Source organism: Rhyacophila brunnea, unplaced genomic scaffold, assembly GCF_057557595.1.
Source record: "Rhyacophila brunnea isolate RB1 unplaced genomic scaffold, BYU_Rbru_1.0 scaffold_6, whole genome shotgun sequence".
Taxonomy (NCBI): domain Eukaryota; kingdom Metazoa; phylum Arthropoda; class Insecta; order Trichoptera; family Rhyacophilidae; genus Rhyacophila; species Rhyacophila brunnea.
In genome coordinates this window covers 5,849,650-5,871,275 of record NW_028233276.1, presented here as the reverse complement: position 1 = coordinate 5,871,275, position 21,626 = coordinate 5,849,650, and the positions used below count along the sequence as shown (strand labels likewise).

At 33.4% G+C, this 21,626-nt stretch overlaps 1 protein-coding gene across 2 annotated transcripts in view; it reads left to right on the top strand.

The window, feature by feature from the left end:
• Positions 1-2,946: 2,946 nt before the first annotated feature.
• The window catches only part of ACC (acetyl-CoA carboxylase), a 150,980-nt gene continuing 132,300 nt past the window's right edge, over positions 2,947-21,626 (top strand). The window contains exon 1 of one of the 2 annotated variants that reach the window (XM_085956808.1): positions 2,947-3,497. The gene's annotated coding sequence lies outside the window, so the exon portion shown is untranslated. Of the gene's footprint in view, positions 3,498-3,581; positions 3,849-21,626 lie in introns of those variants that run through there. The other variant, XM_085956807.1, reaches the window with a different exon arrangement.

Here is a 21,626-nt window from a genome sequence, read left to right as displayed (position 1 = left end):
TATAAATTATTACAACATTAATAAAATTTCCCCATAATTGTAGCCTATAAAATAAATCAATTAATAAACGTCGTATGGTGTAAAAATAAAATGAAGTTTAATAAAATTAGCAATCACAATCACCAGCAGGTGATCCATTGACAGGGCAGATACCATCGAAGTTCGTCGGTTTTACTCAAGTTGAAAAAAGTAAATAGGTAACTATTAATTTGAGTTTGAAACTGAAAATAGCTTTGTTATAATTATACCAAAATCACACTGTTTTTCATTTTCTTATTAGTCCATTTCTAGTGGCGGATTTAACAAGAGGTTTACTTATGATAATAAAAAAAATATTCATATGATAAACAAAACTACATAACAAAATATGACACAAAACCTACATTTCAACATAATACGGTTTTAGTCACCACCATCGCCATGATCTGAAAACAAAGAACGCAGAGGTAAAAAAATTCCTACTGAACTGCATGGTTTGATAATAATATGTTTTTATATTGAAATAATATATTTTATAATATATTCTATAATATATTAATATAGGTGATGAGTAATACAGACGTCAGCGTGAGTGCTTTCAGACCATCAATAGTTTATAACAATAGAACCGCAAGAACTCCGTCATATTTAAGGGGTTTCGGTTACATTTTGGATTTCTCCAGCTTAAGAATAAAAGATTTTGGTTAAAAACAAATTCCTGTTAGGTACAACACAATTAATGGGTTTTCAGGTTTTCATGGATCGGTTCTGAATCATGTTTCAAATAGATAATAATTTACATGTTATTTGGCATTATTAAATTTTACATTTAATTCTTTTGAATTTTTTTTAAATAAAGAAGATTTTAAATTAAAAATCCAAGGTGAAGCGGGGGAAGCGGGGGAAGTGTATCGTACAAGTTTTCTTAGTACCATCTACAAATAATTGCATGCTGTTGTGTATGGACAGATGATATAAAAGTCACCGATTTATAAAAACTACACTATTATAATAAGAGTGTTGCTGCCATGATTTCTTACATGGATTATTTTCCAGAACGTCCAGAACCAGCCCAGAACCCATTTTGATCTTAACGAGGAAGTTAGGTAGTAGGTAGTAGCTATTACTAAAATTAAGTAGGTACCTAGGTACTTGACACATAAAAAAATCACTGAAATCTGAGTATTGTGGTTGTAAAAAATGGTAAGTATCTATATTATGTGTTTTTATACCATGCTTTACATTTTTTATAGTTATACTGATTTTTTGGCATTTTAAACCTTTAAAGTTTAAGCGAAAAGTTCCACTCACCAACGAATGAGGTAAGTGTACCCACATTGTGTTTCATCACACTACCCCCCACATACCTACCTCGGTACCTATTTTATATGAATTCGCACAAATTTTGTTTTAACTGGCGATGGGAAATGACTGGCACCCAAGTCCTGAACAAAAACGATGCATGAGTGCGAGTGAGAAAGTATTCGGCACCCTTACAATCTCTGCGACACGCGCTAGAGTAAGATAAAAGGTCTACATAAATGTGTGAGCTAGTTTCCAAAAGTATCGCCATCAAATCAGGGCGAAACGCTTCACACAGCGTCGATAACTTGCGAGCTCGTGTTGCTAAAATTGATATTTTTTGTGTTAAACATAAAGTCAATGGTAAATATTTTTAGTTAATTAAGTAGAAAAGATGGTTCTGTGTGTTGTCTTAAAATGTGGTAGCCGTACTGATAAGCAAGAAGATGGTATTACGTTTCATAGGTAAGTTGATACATGTTCGTGATAATTTATTTGTATTTTATTATATATTTTGATATCAGTAACCTAGTGTTTCTTTAAAATAACTTAAATTATGGATATCTTTACCTAATGGTTGCATTTTGACCGCTTAAAAATACTATATAAAGTAAAAAAATAGAAAATTATATTTTAATTTTGAGCGTCTAGTGCGAGCACTTTGGGCGAGCACTTTAGGCGAGCACTAGCGAAATGGTCTATGGTCTCGAACATTTGTAGACGAATGCGTTCGCTCGCCCACAAACCAAACGCAAGGCACGCGGCTTCATTTAGCAATTCAACGGGTGGCGTCTAGTTGTATCTATAGTCTAAGCTGGCACCACATACATTAGTATGATACATTTACCCCAAAAAATAATTTGGTTCATTTCTATTAGAATTCTATGGATATCCACTAAAGTTTTAATTCAAGACAAAAATCTCCTATGAAGTATAAGCCTGTAATACGTTACGGATTTGAAATAGGTAGGTACCTAATTTTATGGAACAAAGTTGATTTGGTTACAATTACCCCAATATCGGGGTAATATGACTAGTAGTCAATAAATTATTAAAATGTAGTACTTAGCTATTATAGAAGATATACGGTAGATTACTTCTATACATGATAATTGTAATGACATTGTACCTAGATAACATGGGAAAGTTTTGAATCGTTAGGTATAACATATAGGTATGCATCATGAACTTGGATGAAATTCGTGTCTTTCAATTCTGTGTCACGCAGGGAATACAGAATTTCTGTTTGGTAATGTCACACTTACCTCGATTAACCTTAGCTAAGTAAATTTCAATTAACAATATCGTATTATGTCGGTAAAACAAGTACTTAGGTGGTAAATTAAATATTGTAGTAGGTAGGTATGTACCTACATAGGTCTTCTACTAAATGTTAAAATTTAACGTTATTGGAATAGTAGGTATAAAATTAGAAATATGTATGTACTACCGCTATCTTTATATTATTATTATGAAGGTATATAATATTACATTATGTATTATGATAAACTTGACCTCCAATCGTGGCCCACCTGTTATTTTTTTTATCGCATTCTCAAAAAATGATATCTTTGTTTTCCTATAATCACAACGATATAATGTAAATCATTTTTAAGAATTCGTCAAGATTCAAAAGACGATCTGTCAAAAATGAAACTTTAATCTAGTGATCATAGATAGTCTCTGCAGTAGTGTGTGTAAATATGTAATGTTATATAGTTTGAAAACAACTTATACGCATTAGTAATATTACTGTAATGACACTACTTTTGTCTCTTTTTAACCCATTTAATATTATAATTCACTCATGGCTTCTGTAATTGATCGTGGCTTAAAGAAAGAGAAAGAATTCAAAATAAAATTGCTTTGATGAGTAGGTAGGTAGTTATTGTTGTCAAATAACTCGATCTGAATCTCGCTGTCGTGACCTGTGACCTAAAGCCAAATCGGCGACATTTGAATACAATCGTCGGAATTATAAATGAAAAAGTGATTGTTTGCTAATGAATATGCCTCAAACTAAAAGTGTCCATTTATTATTGAAACTAGACTCGCGAGTGCAACGAAATACGGTTGATTTCCTATCTAAGTACAATTGGATTAGAAGTGCGCGCTAATATTTCATTTAAATAATACTATGTTTTTATAAAGTACACTAACACCTAACTGTGTGGAATACGAAAGTTACTTTCGTCAAAAAAGTATATCTTCGGATTGTAAGTATAAATAAATACTTTTTAATTAATATTTTTACTGTTTCGAATTTGTACAATTTTGAGGTTATATTATTTTCATCTGTCAGTGTAAGATTCTCAGATGAGACGTGTTGTGGGTTTTGACGTCGGGAGTTATGTTTTTGACAGATTTAAAATATCTTATGCCCGCTTCCAAAGAATAAATCAATTACGACAAAGGAATTCATGTTAATTTAGATCTCTTATAGTGTTTGTGGACGTTTGCAGTGTCAAGTGCGGTTATTTTTGTTATACATACAAATGAACAAGTGCTATTTTTTGTTACGGTACTTCTGAAACGCAAGTGATTTTCGAAAAGGAGATCTATTTTATGTGAGTTTTATAAGATGTCATCAAATTATCGTATTGTAATTAACGTTTTACCGTATTATAGTGTGTTACTGCGTAGATTTTCATTATTTTGAGTGCGTTTGAACTCGGCAACTAAAAATAGTAATCAGGATTTCGGCAGATTTGGGAAAACAGCCAAATTTTCAAGGGTTTTTTTTAAAAATGTTATTACGTTTAAATGTCAACTCACGAACATGTTTTCTTTATTATAACATTGCAATGATACAATTTATTTTGACCGAAATGCCCATCATCTATCCACAGAGGTAAACATACTATCAATTAATGACTTTTTCAAGACAGGTACGAAATCTACCTAGGTATTAGGTACCTACCTACTAGTAAAAAGTTACAACCAATAATAATATAATTGGCAATCCGTTAGTATTGAATAGAGAATAGTTTAATGGCTGTTCAAGCAAGCAGTTAAATTGATGATTTGGCATCACGCAGTTAACGCGACGTTATCATGGTGATTTTGTTTTTGAAGCTTCCATAATAATATTATCAATAGTCGGTATCACACTGTACAATAACAAATTAATTACCTATCCATTCTTCTGGTACTCAATACAATATAGGTCATTATTTATTAAAAAAATGTAAACTCATTTTATCAATTTGATGTATTTGAAATATGTGATGCACGTATTTAATACACGTTTCACATTATTGAGTCTCAAATTTGCATCAATCGAACTTGCTAATCACAATATTTTGTACGATAGGTATGCCATATTTTACTGTTTAATGTTAACTGTTTATAATTAAATATAAACTTCAAAATGTGTCGATTAATTAGGGAGGTGTGGATTATTTTTAGAATCCCAATAATTTCCCACCCAGATAATGCAAAACTGATAAGTACCCTAGCAGTTAGCTCCACCTAGGTAGGTACTTGTGTATTATGTCGTCTTCATACGAAATCACACTAAACTGACTAAACAATATGAAAAAATGATAGTAGGCATTATAGGTAGGTACCTACTCTGTACAATTACGATCATCACTGTATAACCAGATTGAGTGATTTTTTATAAATCCACAACAACCGTTGTGGCGAAATGGGCATTTTGTTAGCGGTTGCAATTTCTTAAAACTTTACGTAGCTTCTACCTATTTACTATGCTAATTATTATATAATATGACCTAGGTGGAGTACATTAAATTAGTTTGTCCACAAGTACTTTGATGGACTTTTTTTTGATCAATTACTGTCTTAGGTATAACGAACTTGTTTTGAGAATTACTATCGATCCGACCCCATGACAGTTATTTGTAATATATTTTTCGCATAATTTGAATTTATACTACAGCTGATAGAATATTAGGTAGGTACTTATCGAAGATGCTGATATTAATAATATACCTAGAAACTTTTACATAATGTCATAATCGTATATAGCTGAGTAGATCGGACACAGGCCTCAAGTAGATTCGATATTTAATTTTTCCGAAGCACAGACACAATCGAAATAAAACATTTTTCGAGTTTTTGCCCCCGATTTGTGCAAAAATACTCATGCGTTGTGCAAATGGTTTGATCAATCTTCAAGCCTTGAACATATAGAAAACAATAATGCAACGTCAGGGTCTGGAATTTAGTCAGGTTGTTAGGTAGAAATGAAAATATTTGCAGAATTTCTATATTATATTTTGTGGAATTCAAATTAAGAACGTGCTTAGGTGCGCGTGGAAATTGTGACGTTCTCGGCATACTTATGTACATTAAGGTGGCCGTTCACAGTTCTAAATTATAAATAACGGTAAAAATATCTCAAAATTAATAAACCTTGATTGAAAAGCCTAAATTGTGAAAAATAGACCCGTCGTTACATATTTCAATTAACGAGTCAATGATATTATTATAATATTATCATTCGTGTGTCCAACGGTATTATAATACGGGGCGTTCCACTGTTTGTTAGAACATGGATGTCGAAGCGACCAACGTCAATGCCAGTTGAATGACGATGCAGGAAGATCACGAATCCGGTTTTTGGATGAAGTAAAAGAACCTCCAGACCCTAGGCGTAGCCAACTGGCGATCCAGTGTAACGAAAAGAGGTTGGAGAATAAACCCCGTATTACACGTATATGGATTTACTGTTCACAGTAAGAAAATGTATGGGTAAACATGTACCAACCTGCTGTTGGCAAGATTGCGTGCATGAATCAAACAAGTTTGGAAACTTCTGAATTTTAATGTGTAAGTAAGATCTGCGTAAATCTAAGTAAAAAAACGAACTACTCATTTTGAGGTTAACCGATTTTCAATACGTCCTGTCAAATAGTATTATAAATTAATGACAACATCGACATTGTCTCGCGTACTCTTGAAGAATGAGATTGATGAGACAATCAGCACTTTTAGATTAGCCGTCACGTAACCTTGCCATTTGGAATAATTAAAAAAAAAAACTTGTTTAAACCAATCAAGTGCTTGGAATTTACTAATACAATAAATCATACGGCATACGTGAGTAAACCAATCGAGTGCTTGGCTTTTACTAATACAATTATACGGTTGCGTATACACACAAATCCTTAACACTATGTACAATGGCAAGGTTACGTGGAGGCCTCTCTACGTGTAAAGTTATTATCACGATAGTTAAAAATAAGCACTATTGCCGACAGTAAATTCATGCACGTGTACAGGCGCTATAATGTTGGAGGCGGCCAGGGGCTACTTTGGGCTGTAGCGCCAATAATAAATAATTTAAATTACATTCGATTTGACATTCCTGCCTTCATAACGTAAGTTAATCATCGTTGTCATGAAGTCAAATTGTTCTTACCAAATACAATCATCTGTCAATGAACCCTGAATAATTAATTTTTGATTCGCATCATTCGCATAAAATTATTCAATTACTGTGATGGATATCGGAAGTATCGTGTATACCCAACTTTAGAACGTATACTATCGGGCTCGGAACACGTGATTTCGACCAATGAAACGTCGCCAGGAAAGTCGTATGACGTCTGCTCTACCAATCGTGCCGCGTTGGTGATTCTATCCCATTCGTTCCCAATCGGACGTGTATCTTTGCTTTCTTTCACTCGTGCGTATTTCGTTCTTTTCAAACATCGATTCATTCGGGTAACTGCCGGGTGAGCAAGAAAAAAATGTTCTTTTACAAAAAATAGCTGTGCTCGGTCGGAATCACAGCCGTTGTGTGGAAATATTTCTGTTAGAAGTCAGGTTGTGTGATCAGAGTTGTGAATGAAAGTAGAAGCGATTACACCTGAAGCATGCTGTTATAAATGATTTGTATGTGGGTTATGATTACATTTATAATGAGCGTCAAGTTGATACAATTGTTGCTTAGACTTGCTAGTCTTCGTTTGATGCATTTGAGGTTAAGCTGCTCGGTGTGGCACTTTTGTAGGCCTGGTTCATGTTGAATTTGCAAAGGAAGCTATATTATCGAGACACTTCTTCGTTCAACAACATCGCGTGTTTCTCGCCAGCAACTTCTCGAAATCCGCTGTTTCCGATCAACATTTCTACGTTTGTGCTAGAATTATCATCGTTGCTATTGACGCAGCCGAGTTGAGAGCTTGCACACCTACCGTTGTATTTGTACAGCGGCACGAGATCTTTTGCACGAGATAATCTAACCACTTCTTGAATCTAGATTTCTCAATGATTTGTGTATGATGGACGTATGATGGTTTACCTTAAATGCGTAGTCATCTTTTGGCGTGTGAGAAATGTTTCCCCATGTTGTTCATGTCCAACGGTACATTTGACTTGACCGACGATGGTATAGTTCTATTCGTGTTTTATCATTCATATTTGCATGAAGGCAATCTCAGTGATATCGGTCGTTCCGATATTGTATTCAACGGTGGTAATTCAAGTCTTTTGGCATATAAGGATATTTAAATCCATTTGATCTTAACAGTCTTAGCATGTTGTAATTACAGCTTGAATTCTTCGATATTGTTTTCGTTTGAAAAATGTTTCACCACTATACTTTAATGTTTCTATTTTAACGGGTTTAAATCATAGTAGAACGACAATATATCGCACACATTCCATATGTAGCCAAATTTATTGGTCTTGAACACCTTAACAAAGTGAGCATCAGCCATAGTCCCATATATGAGAGAAGTTGGGAGACCGACTGCCGTGGTCATCATTCTCCGAAGTCATGATTGTGATGTGGACATGTTATCCGTGATGGTTGAAGTAATTTTTATTCGTTCTTTAGCTTGCCTGACATCGATGGCCTTGGTGATGTGATTATGCTATTAGCGCGAGTCGCCTACCTTTTATTTCTTTATCTATAACTCTAATGTTTTGCAGCAGTGAGTGGCACCATTTTACATTCCTTATGGTCTGATTTTTCCTCTAAGACATTTTTATTTGAATCTGTTTCCGTCTCATATATGCCGACATTGTGAGAAAGCTCAAACATCGGCGCAATATTTCCAGTATAATTTTCTAGTGCGATTTGCGTACCTATGGTAATCATATACATAATATATCCAGTATGTGTTTATTTTTCATTATAACTGTTTTTATTGTGTTACACAACCGATTGCAGTGTTATTTTAATTATGTCACTATTCTAAAAAGGTTAACATTTACGATTCAGTGGGTGTGTTAGTTTATGACCACCCGGTAAATGAGGATATTCTGTGAAATGTCAAGGACAGGACACGAACTTCAGATCGATCTTCTCAAGGACAAGAAATGCTAGAAAAAAACTAGTTTACCTACATTTATATGCAACTACTTTCTTTCGAATATAAATGTATATTATTATTATAATCTGCAGTATGAAAATGTTTTAAGTATTGGACCGGTAGATAGGCATGTGTGAATAACTTTATTGGTTGGCGATATGATAATTTTGAATTTAAACGTTAATTTTATTTATCACAATATTGAAGAGTCATCTGTTGATATTGTCAAAAATTAACATTCATTTCCGATGTAGAGGAAATTGGTTGGAAAACCGGATATATAAAATATCGATAGATACCTATAATATATAAAATATCTTTAGTGAGGTACCTAGGTACCTATACCGAACTTTGAGAAATGTATGTATAATAGTCACATACTCGATTCAAAGATCGTCAAAGAAATCGTTCTCTATGCCTACTATAATTAATAATTATAGACGTATTGACAAAATAGGTAGGTACGTATCTATAATATTTTATTATTTATTTGCAAGGTGTTGGAAGGGGGAACTTCATAAAATCTAGCAGGTGCCACTCCTGACTTCCACATTTACTCCGATCCTACTATTTATAGTTACTCGTCGCTTCATCCGCGGAATACGACACTTTTACAGATAAGTACCTATATTCCCCATACCCATACAATCCATACTTTGAGTCTATACCTACCTGCAAATATAACTAAGGGTGTTCACCTACGAAGTATTACGAGCTGTTGCATCACCAAGTGGGTATCGAATGCGCGTGGTTTAATGTCTTATTATTATTAGGATCGTTAGTGTCCGTTTTTGTCGTTCGCGTTGTCTTGTCTTTTAGACATGCTGCATCGGAATATTAAAGCGATCATTGTATGCCTCAGATGGTTGTACAAATTTATAAGTTCCTAATTAGGTACCGTACCGCATGGCCCCCACAAGGGGTGGGGGTGACAGGGCTCTAGCCTGGGGGCCCGAGCTCAGGAGGGGCCCGGCGTGGCGAGTCGACAAAATAAGTGAGATAAACTCACATCATAAATTTGCTCTTATAGTAAAAAAAGTCGCATGCGGCGCTATTTTCCTTCAATAATAGGTATTACTTAAAATTATGTGGTTGGGCGATGCAATTTTTAATTGTGTGCCGATACTCAATAACTCCATAGTCATTCAAATGGGTGTATTAAAATAAAAAAAAAACACTAAATATATTAATTTTACCGCGTACACAATTATTTGTAAAACGCTACTGTAGAGCGTCACACTGCCTTTATCCTTAGCGATAGGTAGGGGGGCTCGCCAAATATCCTAGTCATGAGGTCCTGACGACGAAGAAGAAGTAATATTCCATTTACCGTAATAATTCGTATTTTCTCCGTTCCTGGGGGCATGTCCGCACCCTTGTGTGCGCCTGTTACTCGAGATTTCTTACGATATAAAAATATTATTATAGTGTGCGCATCGAGAATGATGTTGCCGACCGAGAAATGATCGAGAATGAAATTGCCACCTTGTAATTTTAAGCTAGTTAATATATTAAGATTAGGTAACCATTATCATTGGGAAATTGTAACTGATATTCATTGTAATGTAGTATTTAGTTGGAACACAGAAAAAATTGAGTTCCCTGAGTTGGAAGCATTCTGGACAACTAAGAGTGTTCAGAAATTTCATATTATGCAATGTTTCTCTGTAATTTTCACGGGAGGGAGAGAGGTATGGCATGAATAAATATTTATTAAATTCAAAAATTACGTTACAATAATTAAATAAACCGTTTTATCACGAGCTTTCGTTTAATACCCAATTTTTATTAGTTGGTGTAGGTATTCAGTTACGGGTTTAAAATTAAGTAAAAATCGTATTTTTTTGGTAAATTCCTGCTACGTAGAGTAACTATAATACGCTTTATAACTTTGCACGTTTTATTACAGTGAATACGCCTCTTTCCCTGATTACCTCGCATAAAATTGGATCAAATTATATTCACTTGTATTAATAGGTATGTAGTAATAAATAAATAAATAGATAATATACCTACTTATCTAAAAATATATATTTTTAGAATATATCGTCGCCCCAAAAGCAAAAGGGCAATTGTGCATAAATTGATTTTTGAGAAAAACGCATTTTAAGTGTTTTTGGAGTGAAAAAAAATCGTGGAGAGGTTATTACTTAATATTTTGAAATGAAATTTGGAACACATGTGACCTAATTACTCAAGATTGAAATGCAATTTATATTTTTTTATAATTTGTCAATTTTTGATTTTTAAGAGGTTTTTAGTCACATGTTACCCTTTTCCTATATGCATTTATGAACAGCTCTATCTTCATCTTTTGATTTGCGAGCGTCGTGATCTTCCAAAATATTTATTTGGGCCTCTTTGTCCGCTGCCATAATGTTTTTAAATTTTTCACAACTTTCACAAGTGCCCTTTTTCTGCAACGAAATTATTTTTTTTCTACAAAGGCCCTTACTCACTTTTAAATAATTACACTTGTTACCTTTTTCCTATATTATTTTTGTAAACATTATAACACATAGTTCCTAAAATCGTGTACATGTTACATTTTTCCTATACATTAAATTAATGATTAAATGAAGATCAGTTTACAAATACACAAGTTACCTTTATTTTCTTTGCTCAATTGTGAATTTATGGGTTTTGCTTCACAAATGCCGTTTTGCCCAAAATTTAGAGAAAAAAAATACGAAGAAAACTGCATTCATAAGTCAAAACCGTCAAAATTGCACATGTGCCCTTTTGATTTTGGGGCGACGATATTATAGGTAAGTATCATTGTCATCCTAGAGTTATGAAGTAGCAACTACACTTAGTAGACATAAATATCAATGTATGTACATATCTCTATTTTAAAATCACATTCATAATGTACCTACCTATTAAAAATATGTATTATTAAAAATAACAGTGATGACATAATCATAATAATAATATGATAATCTTAGTAGGTATCTAGCTTATTTTTTGTTTACAAATAGATAGGTACGTGTCCGTTTATTTTTGTATCGTTTGGGTGATATTTTATTTTCGATTTGTTACAGATACGTACCTATAGGTATTTTAAGATTTTGGTATAATTTAATAATTGTATGAACTGTTTCAAGATCGCGTAATCTTCGTCAAAGAAAATCGCCGCTGGGAAGATCGTATCGTATTTTATGGTCATTTTTACAACGTTTTTATTAGGTCGTATTCTTATTTGTTCGGTACAAATCTTGCAATCGATTTTTAACTAACTTCCCGACTAGCTAGACATTTGAAACTTTTAGAATGCATCAGAACACGATGCCAATGCATTCTTTTAATACTTTTAGCCATCTTTAAGTAGAATTAAATTAATTTTCAGTTAATTCTGTTTTGTATGAAAAGTTATTTCGGAAGAAATCCGTAATCCAATCCACTATTATTGGTTGCTAGGGTCCTAACAACTAAATTATTAATGTATACCTACGTGCGTTACTATGGAAATCAATATGAGTGTCAAAATGACATTTCAGTATTATTTCTATCAAATACAATTTTTTTGATCGTTTAAGCTAGTCAAGTCAAGTTTATATGATTCAACAGAAAATTTAAAAACGTTGTATATAAAAAGCTCTTTTTATCTTGTAATTATTTTATTATTAAAATGTAGTTCAATAAGTTCTTTCGAGGATCATAATAGGTATGAAGATTTTTTGAATAATTTTTATAAAAAAAAAATGTTTATAACTTGAAATCTTTTTTGTTTATATCTAATCAATATTCGGTACGGTCACATTAGCACAGACATTCCAATTTAGTTTATATTTTTTGATAGATTTGTAATTTACCTATTTTACTACCTACACACCTAAACTGGGTAGGTATCTACGTAATTAGGTGTCAAGTTGTTTTGATAGTTGCATGTTGATGTTTAGTAAACATCATACAGCGATCTACGTCAAACCATCGAAATAAAAATGGAAATCATTGATTATCATTGATCTTTGGCTTGCCAATGTTGCGATCGTTCTTAGAGGTCGAACCACGGACGGTTAATCAATAATAGAAAAAGTTTATAGATAACATTTTGATGCTTAATTGAGAAATGGAATACATACATTTTGAATATGATTCGCATAGCCATGTCGGCAGGAACCTGACTATCAGAAAGGTTTCCCAAGCAACACAGTTATCAACTAGAGAAGGAATCGAATTAGGGACGCGAGCTTGCCATTGGAGTAGGAATTTTCTAAGAAAATATTATGACAGGAACATTTATTTCCCATATAATATTATAGGCTATTTATTAGTATTAGATAAATTCACATACATTTGATGGGTAGGTACACGCCGCAATGCATTTTTGGCGTATTGGTGTGTGTATAATATGTCCCAATGAGTATAATTATCGCTATACTGTACATGAGCCCAAACTGAACGTGGATTCTGTACCACATCAGTTTGTAAGGGCGTCTCCAGCAAAAAAAGATCATACCTTGTGACAGACTATAAATTTCAGGAAATCAGTCAGATTCAACAGGCCTGAATCGGGCTAGCTGCAGACAGTAGGTACAATTAATATATTACTATATTTAGCTGTTTCCCTTGTTATGAGACATGGTTGTGGGTAGCGACCAGTAGCGAAGGGTGGAGGTAGGCTGTCAAGATATGCCATAAATCAGTGGCGAAGGGTGGAGGTAGGCTGTTAAGATTCGCTATAAATAGTGCACACTAAACTTTGTTAGTCATATGTATTTGTTTTTATTGAACTAAGACTACAATTTACAGATGGTGTTAGTTAGTTTTTGAAAATCAATTAAACCCTGCCCAAACGAAACCATAATAGTTTTGGCCTAATTTGGGCGATACGACAAAATTGTGCACACTTTTTCATTCATAGTTATTTGTTTTCGTTGGATTAAAAATACATATTACACTTATTGTTGGTTAATTATTTATTAATTATTAAGCCCTGCCTAAACCAAACTATAATAAATAAAAAATATTATTCTATCTATAAAATATTCAAAGTTATGTATGATTTAATTGCATAATTTTAGATATTTTATAGATAGACATGTATTTTTTGACTATTATCTAATATCGCTTGGTTTCTCAGGGTTTAATTTAATTTTAAAAACTAACCAACACTTTCTGTGAATTGTAGTCTTATTTCAATGAAAAAAAATATGTATGTCTGAAAAAGTTTAATGTGCACTATTTATGGCGGATCTTAACAGCCTACCTCCACCCTTCGCCACTGCCATAAATAGTGCACATTAAACTTTGTTAGCCATGCGTATTTGTTTTTATTGAACTAATAGCGGCATGTACAATCTAAGATTTCGGTCCTAAGGATAAGTCGCCGAAAAGGATGACTTAACTATAGACTAAACTGAGTATAGGGTTAAGGAATCCTTAACCATAGACAACTTTTGTTATGAACACGCCTCTTTCCGTATTACCATTTTACCACTGACAGCTGCTGTCAAAATAAATTCGCGTGCTATAAAACAGTCCATACACACATATTCATTTAACAATTTAACTCAATATGGATATTGATAGTGTAAATTCGTTTGTCATGTACTTGCAGAATATTATTTTACTTGTGTACGCCAGCCCGCAGAAATACAAGATGCCAGATGATAAAATGACACTTGACGCTAGTGTTACCATGTTAAAAAAATATCTTGCGGTGCCTGTGGAAACATAAGAGTATTATAATTAAATATTAATATGTATTTATAGTTATTGCATTTATAAAATGCAGTTGTCATATTTTTGTCATCGTTTAACAATTATAAAATAATTTACCTAAACTGTCCTAAACTATAGGAAAGAGAATTTTTAAATATGGTATTATTTTCAATAGAAATGATCTTAACTAAGGACAATGTTTCTGCATAGTGTTTTCTGATTTTAGTTATCACAAATGTTTCTGCATTCCGCTCTAATACTACAATTTACAGATGGTATTAGTTAGTTTTTACTTTTACTTTAAACCCTGCCTAAACCAAACCATAATAGATTTGGTATATTTTGGGCGATACGACAAAATTGTGCACACTTTTCCATTCATATCCTTATTTGTTTTCGTTGGATTACACCATTTACACCTATTCTATTACACATATAGTTGGTTAATTTTTTTTTAAATTCATTAAGCCTTGCGTAAACCAAATTATAATAGAAAAAAATATTATTCTATCTATAAAATATTCAAAGTTATGTATGATTTAATTGCATAATTTTAGATATTTTATAGCTAGACGAGTATTTTTTGACTATTATCTAATATCGCTTGATTTTCGCAGGGTTTCATTGAATTTTAAAAACTAACCAACACCATCTGTAAATTGTAGTCTTATGTCAATGAAAACAAATACGTATGACTGACAAAGTTTAGTATGCACTATTTATGGCGGATCCTAAGAGTCTAACTCCACCCTTCGTCACTGGTAGCGACAGATTACAAAAATTGCAATTTAATACATTGACTGATTATTTAAAACGTAAAACGAGCATCTCCGATCCTAAGATCATATGGGCCATTTTTGTTTTTACGAGAAATGGATGTTAGTCACTTGCTCAACCTCAACATGTCCATTCTCTGACTCCAAACACTCATTGAAAAACAATAAGTACCTATGTTTATTTTTATTTTAAACTAAGATGTCGATACTTTCCAATGAAGATTATTACAGCATCGTCTACTTCCTGGGAAACCGCTGCTGCTCTCAGAAGTTGTCATATTTGTATCCGTTCCTTCATTCGCCGCCCATTATTATGTATGTAACGCATGACCTGCATATCACCACGGGACGTCACTGGTTGCAGTTTTAATAACTCCAGGCAATTTTAATTCAGTGCGCTGATGCATGGCCAGAATAATTATAGATGTCTGTGTTTCGGTTGCTGTTCTTTTTTCCTGGTAGCCTAAGGCATAAAGCCCACCAAAGCGGCACGCGGTGCGCTCACTACGAAGTAGGCCCCCTCCCACCCGCGCATTACCCTTCACATATGTAATAAGGGGCACAAGAAGCACAAAATAATTATTATTATCAGCGTCTCTCATAACAAAGCAATAAAAATATTATTAAATTTCTCGGGGCTTGTAATTAATATTCACGATGACATCATTCTACCAGCGAAATATCGGACACGCAATAACTAAACAATGAGTTCACTGTTATTAAATAATGTATTCTCGCCCGTCTATCGACGACGCTTCCAGAACCGTGATTTTGCTTGCCGTGTTGAATGAATGGACTACGTTGTATTTTCATTAATTCGTGCCGCTGAGAAGCCACACAACGGTGAATCATGGGGCGGGCGGGCACAATGCGTCGTCGAATCCAGTGTGCGCTGGCGTATTTGATTACGTTGTATTTTCGATGATTTACGCGCCACTTGTGAAATTTTGCGCGAGTGCCCCACTCGCTGCGTTAAGTGGGTTTTACGCCTAATACTAATATTTTAATGCGGCAAGGCGGATCCTACTGAATACTGACTCTGCTTCATCCCTGCGTAGTCGGGGTGCCAACGGTAGCTAATTAACTTTGTGAAGCTGGGTTATCGATGACAGGTGAAAAACAAATCAACAATCGCTTAAAACTTAACGTGGAACGGAAAGGTACATAGTTTGATTAAAAGATTTGAGAAATTGAAAATGATCGTCAGAAACAAATGAGTCAAATGACTTTATATTTTGTTGATCTTATGACGTGCTTCATAAATAATTACGTTATAAAATGACCCTCTATATTTAATTTCAGTTTTGCTTACCTTTGCATTTCGTTATGTAGGTATTGCATGTTATTGCAGAATGTTTATATTATTATGTACAAATTAATAAAATTGAAGGTTGTTTATTAGTTTTATTACATTTAAAAATACAATATTATTATTTTCTTTTCCTTACTTAGTGTTATTTGGTTGCAGTGATAATATTAAATTGTTATTTATTTAATTTGAGTAGGTATAATAATTTATTAAATAATGGATAGTGGATATTACTTAAGTTTTATCTCTCGGCATGTCATGTAAGGTCGTTCCTTTACCGCTCTCATATTATGGATGGACAGTGCGATTACAAATACATTATTACATTAAGCATACAAACATACTAATTCGGTCGCAAAAATGCCTTCATATATTATACCTACCTATATAATTATTTGCCACAGGTAGTGATACCGACATTTTGGTTGCCCTCATAGGCAAACTAATATAGAAATATGGTAGGTACCAGTGGCGGCTCGCTGACTTTCTAGGTGGTGGGTTTTGGCATTAATTATTAAATACACATAACTACCTACTTTCTTATATTATACATTATGTACCAAGCCACTTATAATAATATGATTTTATTAGTGAGAAAAGGAGTATTTTTTCAGAATAAATAACACGATTATCTGAGTCGTTACTTGTTCACATCTAAAACGCGACCTTAAGGTAAATATAATAACTTAATTAATAATTATAGACTTACCAATATCACTTTTGAACAACGACGTACAGCGAGCGTTTTTAATCACCTAGGGGTTATTTGATTTGCTCCCCCGTATGCGTATAATAACGGCATTCACATCTTTTGTAGAACTTAGAATTTGTATCACGGCGACTGGATGGAAGTGAGTGACGTCGGTCAGCGAAAAATAAACGCCATAGCCCCCTTAATTTACACATAGGTGTCACCGTGAAATAGGGCGTATTTAATTAATTATTTTAATACCACGTAATCATCATTATGTTATTACATAATTTAAAATCATTGCTTTATTTATTTGTATAATCTCCTATATATTATTATCCTACAGCTGTGCCCGTTTTTGCGAGCGATTGTGTGACTTATTCGTCATGTCCAATAGGTTTAAATGAAAAATTCAGTAGAGAAACGTTCTTTATTCAAGTATAAAAGTATGGAATTTGATAAATTTCGTTGTGTTTTAGGGTTTTTTAGGGTTATTTTGACTGTTTTACAATAGATTTTCGATCGGCACGTGACTTTTTTTACAACACATATTAATTAGGGAATTTATTTTTTCGATGTGTTTGCAACACTGAAAATATTATATTTCAAAATGGCGGCTACTCCGTCAATCGTAATGACAATATGATAAATAATGCCTTTGTATTAGAAACAAGAGATGTTTATTTAGGTTTTGGTGACTTTTCGAAACGAATACTACTCTCAATCAAGTGATTTGGCGAATTGTTTATGTTTTAGTGAATTTTTAATCCGGATATTATTCTCAATCAAGCGATTTGGTGCGATCTTAATTAACATAATATTACGCTTTCAGTAGAGGTTAAATAAAACTACCTAATACATGTGTACCTATATTATATTAAAACACTATACTTATCCTAATAATACATTCAATCGTTTGAAGTTGTTATTAGATAATATAAAATTATAATATTAGATTCATATTACCGGCGAAGTATACCATGTCACATCAATCTGACAGCTGTATGTTTATGATGTGTCACCGTCACCATTCTAATTTAAGTTGTGAAGCAAATACCTATTGTGTATCTACTGTTGATGAAGTTATACGACAGGTAAGTGCATATGCTCCTGATTTAAAACATCATTCTGGTTTTCTGGTCATTATGACATTATTTTAGTGCAACACTTGACGTATATTATTTACGGTCACATTCATATCTGATATTATATTTTTAGACCGTGAAAAACAATATATTATGTATTTGTCAGGTCCACGACATTATAAGCCGACATGTTAGCCACTCAGTCATTGTGGGTTTCAAAAACCTGAATCAATCCAAACCTTCATCAAACTGTTCAAGCAAAGTAATTCCATTCCTTTCGTACACAAATTATGTTATCAAATTTGTGATAATATTTACCTAGGTACCTATTCAAATCATTATTATAATCACCATCATCCTCGATCAATCTACTGTTAGATGAAGTTCTCTCCAACCTAATTCTATTTATCTGGTAATATAGTAATTACGGTGAGTACGTAGATATGTATATATTAATGTATAACGATGGTATTTGAATTTAAATTGTAATGGATTTCATATATAACATATTTTGTGATAGGTACGTTGTCTTGACTTTCAAATTATTAAGTTATTTAAAATAATAGTATTATGCACTATTCTGCTCACGTTTTTCAATTATGTTTGATAGTACCGATCAGTGTTACATTTTTCAAACTGTTTGAAATTGGACCCACTGAAGTAAATTTATTTATTATAAGTATTGAGGTCAATTATTCTCTTTCCCCAATTATGAAATGTGGTGTTAAAACTAACTATTTTCACTCTCCAGGTTAGTTTTGGTTTGGTCTAAAAAGAAAGTTGTAAAATCTCATGTCCACCTCTGCGGCACATTTACTACAGATTTTTTTATGTTTACGATAAATGGATGTTAGCCACTCGGTTAACCTATTATGTCCATACTGGTACAGTTCGGTTATGAGGAATACAGCGAAAAACACATTTTGAAAATAGCTGATATACTGGATTATTTGTTAGGTTAACCTAACCAAACCTAACATATCGGCTATTTTCAAAATGTGTTTTCCTCTGAATACCTCATAACAGAACTGTACCGCAGAATCTTATTAATTGCATTTTTTGACATTTATCCGACTGTCATTTATTTTATCAGCTTTACAATAATTCACAATAACAAACATAGACTAAAATATTTTTATTCGAACTTTTATATTCAAAGACAACGTAAACATAATTATTTTTAGGGAGGTAAATTATTAAAAATGACATTTCCTATATGTAATTATTACACAACGCATATAATATTATTTCATTTTATATTGTAAATATTTTATTACATAATATTAGTAAAATGCATGCGTGCGTATAAGCAAATAAAATAGTGAATTATGATAATTTCATACCCTAATCACACTATGAGTCGTCTACGTCGTATTATCCATTATTTCCATTCGCGTGGTTATATAGAAGAATTAATATGTATCACTATGCTTATTCGCATTCCACTACTGGATGAAGGTTGTATCAATAATCCTATTGGTCATATGAACTGCTATATCTATTAAAATTGGTGATATTAAAATTTACCTACCCATTTATATCGTCATTATTATCATGAACCAGGATCAATCCACTGCTCGATGAAGGCCTCTCAAAACTAATTCCATTCCTGTTTCATATATACATTGCTGCATTTATCAAATATTTCAATATAATATATTCATTTCATCGTTATCATCATTAGACCAGGTCAATCCACTGCTGGATGAAGGCTTCTCTAAGCCGATTCTACTCTTTTTGGTCCTATGAATAATCGCTATATAATATACATAATCTACCTATTTATAATGCCATTATCATAATCAGTTTATATCAATACACTGCTGGACGAATTCTTTTCCAACCTAATAATTACTTCCTCTCAGATCTATATGTTTCTTCTTTTATCAACATTTGTTTCGATATGAACGTCCCGCAGCGTGAAACATATTATCGCTAAAATTTTAATTCAATTTTTTTTTTTTTTTAAATATTATTCTATGGCTGCAACCATTTTTTTAGACAATGAAACAAAATAACTTAATAGTTTAAATTTATTTTTTATATGGCTAACCTTCTTCTATTACATTATATTCAATCGCAATCAAATTGTCAGGTATTATGCTAGGTCTAGCAGCCTGGGATGGTATCAGATGACATCCTGAAGGCCAAAATCCATAATAGACTATACATATGACGCTAAATTTATATCGACAGTAACGACTTGCAAATTGTAAAAGTAACAAATCAGCGACATGCCAAACGGCGCCGTCTCTGCATACTTCACAATTTTATTAAAATCCAATATCATTTCATTAGGACGCCAAGCTGTCAGCAAGACCTAGCGAGACAGACTGGCGAGAGCCAGCTGGCTCAGCTAGTAATAATAAATATCTCTATAAAATTGTGACGGGTTTCGATGGATAAAATAAATTAAATAATTCATTTAATCATGTAATTAAGTAGGTATATATATTGTGACAATGATAATAATACCGGACGTGTATTTTTGACGAGATAATGATGTGGGGATGGAACCCTTAAGGGATAGCAGCCTCTGGTACTATCCACCGCCAGAGACACCTTCGTGTGAAAATTGGCGAGACGGGGAGGCATTTAACATATCGTGACTTGGTCCTGGCCTGTTATTTAAGTAATTTATCTCTCGTTTATTCAGTAAACACCGTTTCCTGCAACACTTAGGCCCTCCTCCCACGGAGCAACTTACGTAAAACGGAACTGAAACTAAAATTCCAACCAGTATCTAGCCAATGTATTTCAATGGCGGCTCGCTGACGGCGAGACTGAAATCTCTCAGCTTCAAAACGGTCGCGAGGAGACGCGACATGCTAGTCGCGCGGTCTCTGACGTTTCCAGTCACCGTAAAACAGTGGTACCAACATCATTAGATTCGGGGAAAAATCATATTTTCTTACCAAAATTGGTAGCACTGCAAACAAGTGTCATGCTATAAAAACCATTAAGGCCATGCATTAGTTGAGGCACGGTCTAAAAAGATCGTTGCTAGGCGATGCGCGGACTGCGGGTCGCGGGTGCAAATGACGCCTGTCAAACGAAATATTATTTGTCATATAAATCCAACATACGTCCATTTTATGTTCTGTTTATTGTTCTATTAGTAACAATAATAATATATTCATTGACATGTTTTCTTTTTAAAGTAAATGGGTAACGTTTTTAGTCATCTTTACACGATTTTAGAATTAATTGACCCGTCGCCATCACGCAGAAAAGTGACGTGCTTCTGGCTCGACATTCTCTCACTGAATGGCAGCGAGTCCAAAATTTCGTCGCGCCTACAGTTGGAAATTATTTGGCGTTTCACTGATGCGTCACCTTAACAACCCAAGACGTAAAAAGTACAAGATAAGCAAAATTGAAATAACCTAATTGTATTCGAGTAAACGCAGCAGCGTGCGTGTTGTCGGTTTTTGTACAAAACAGCTGATGGTCCAGTTTGACGGTTTGAGGTTATGTGATTTTTATTTCAAGTGGCTTCAGTAGCGCCGTGTGCGAAGCATCACATTGGTC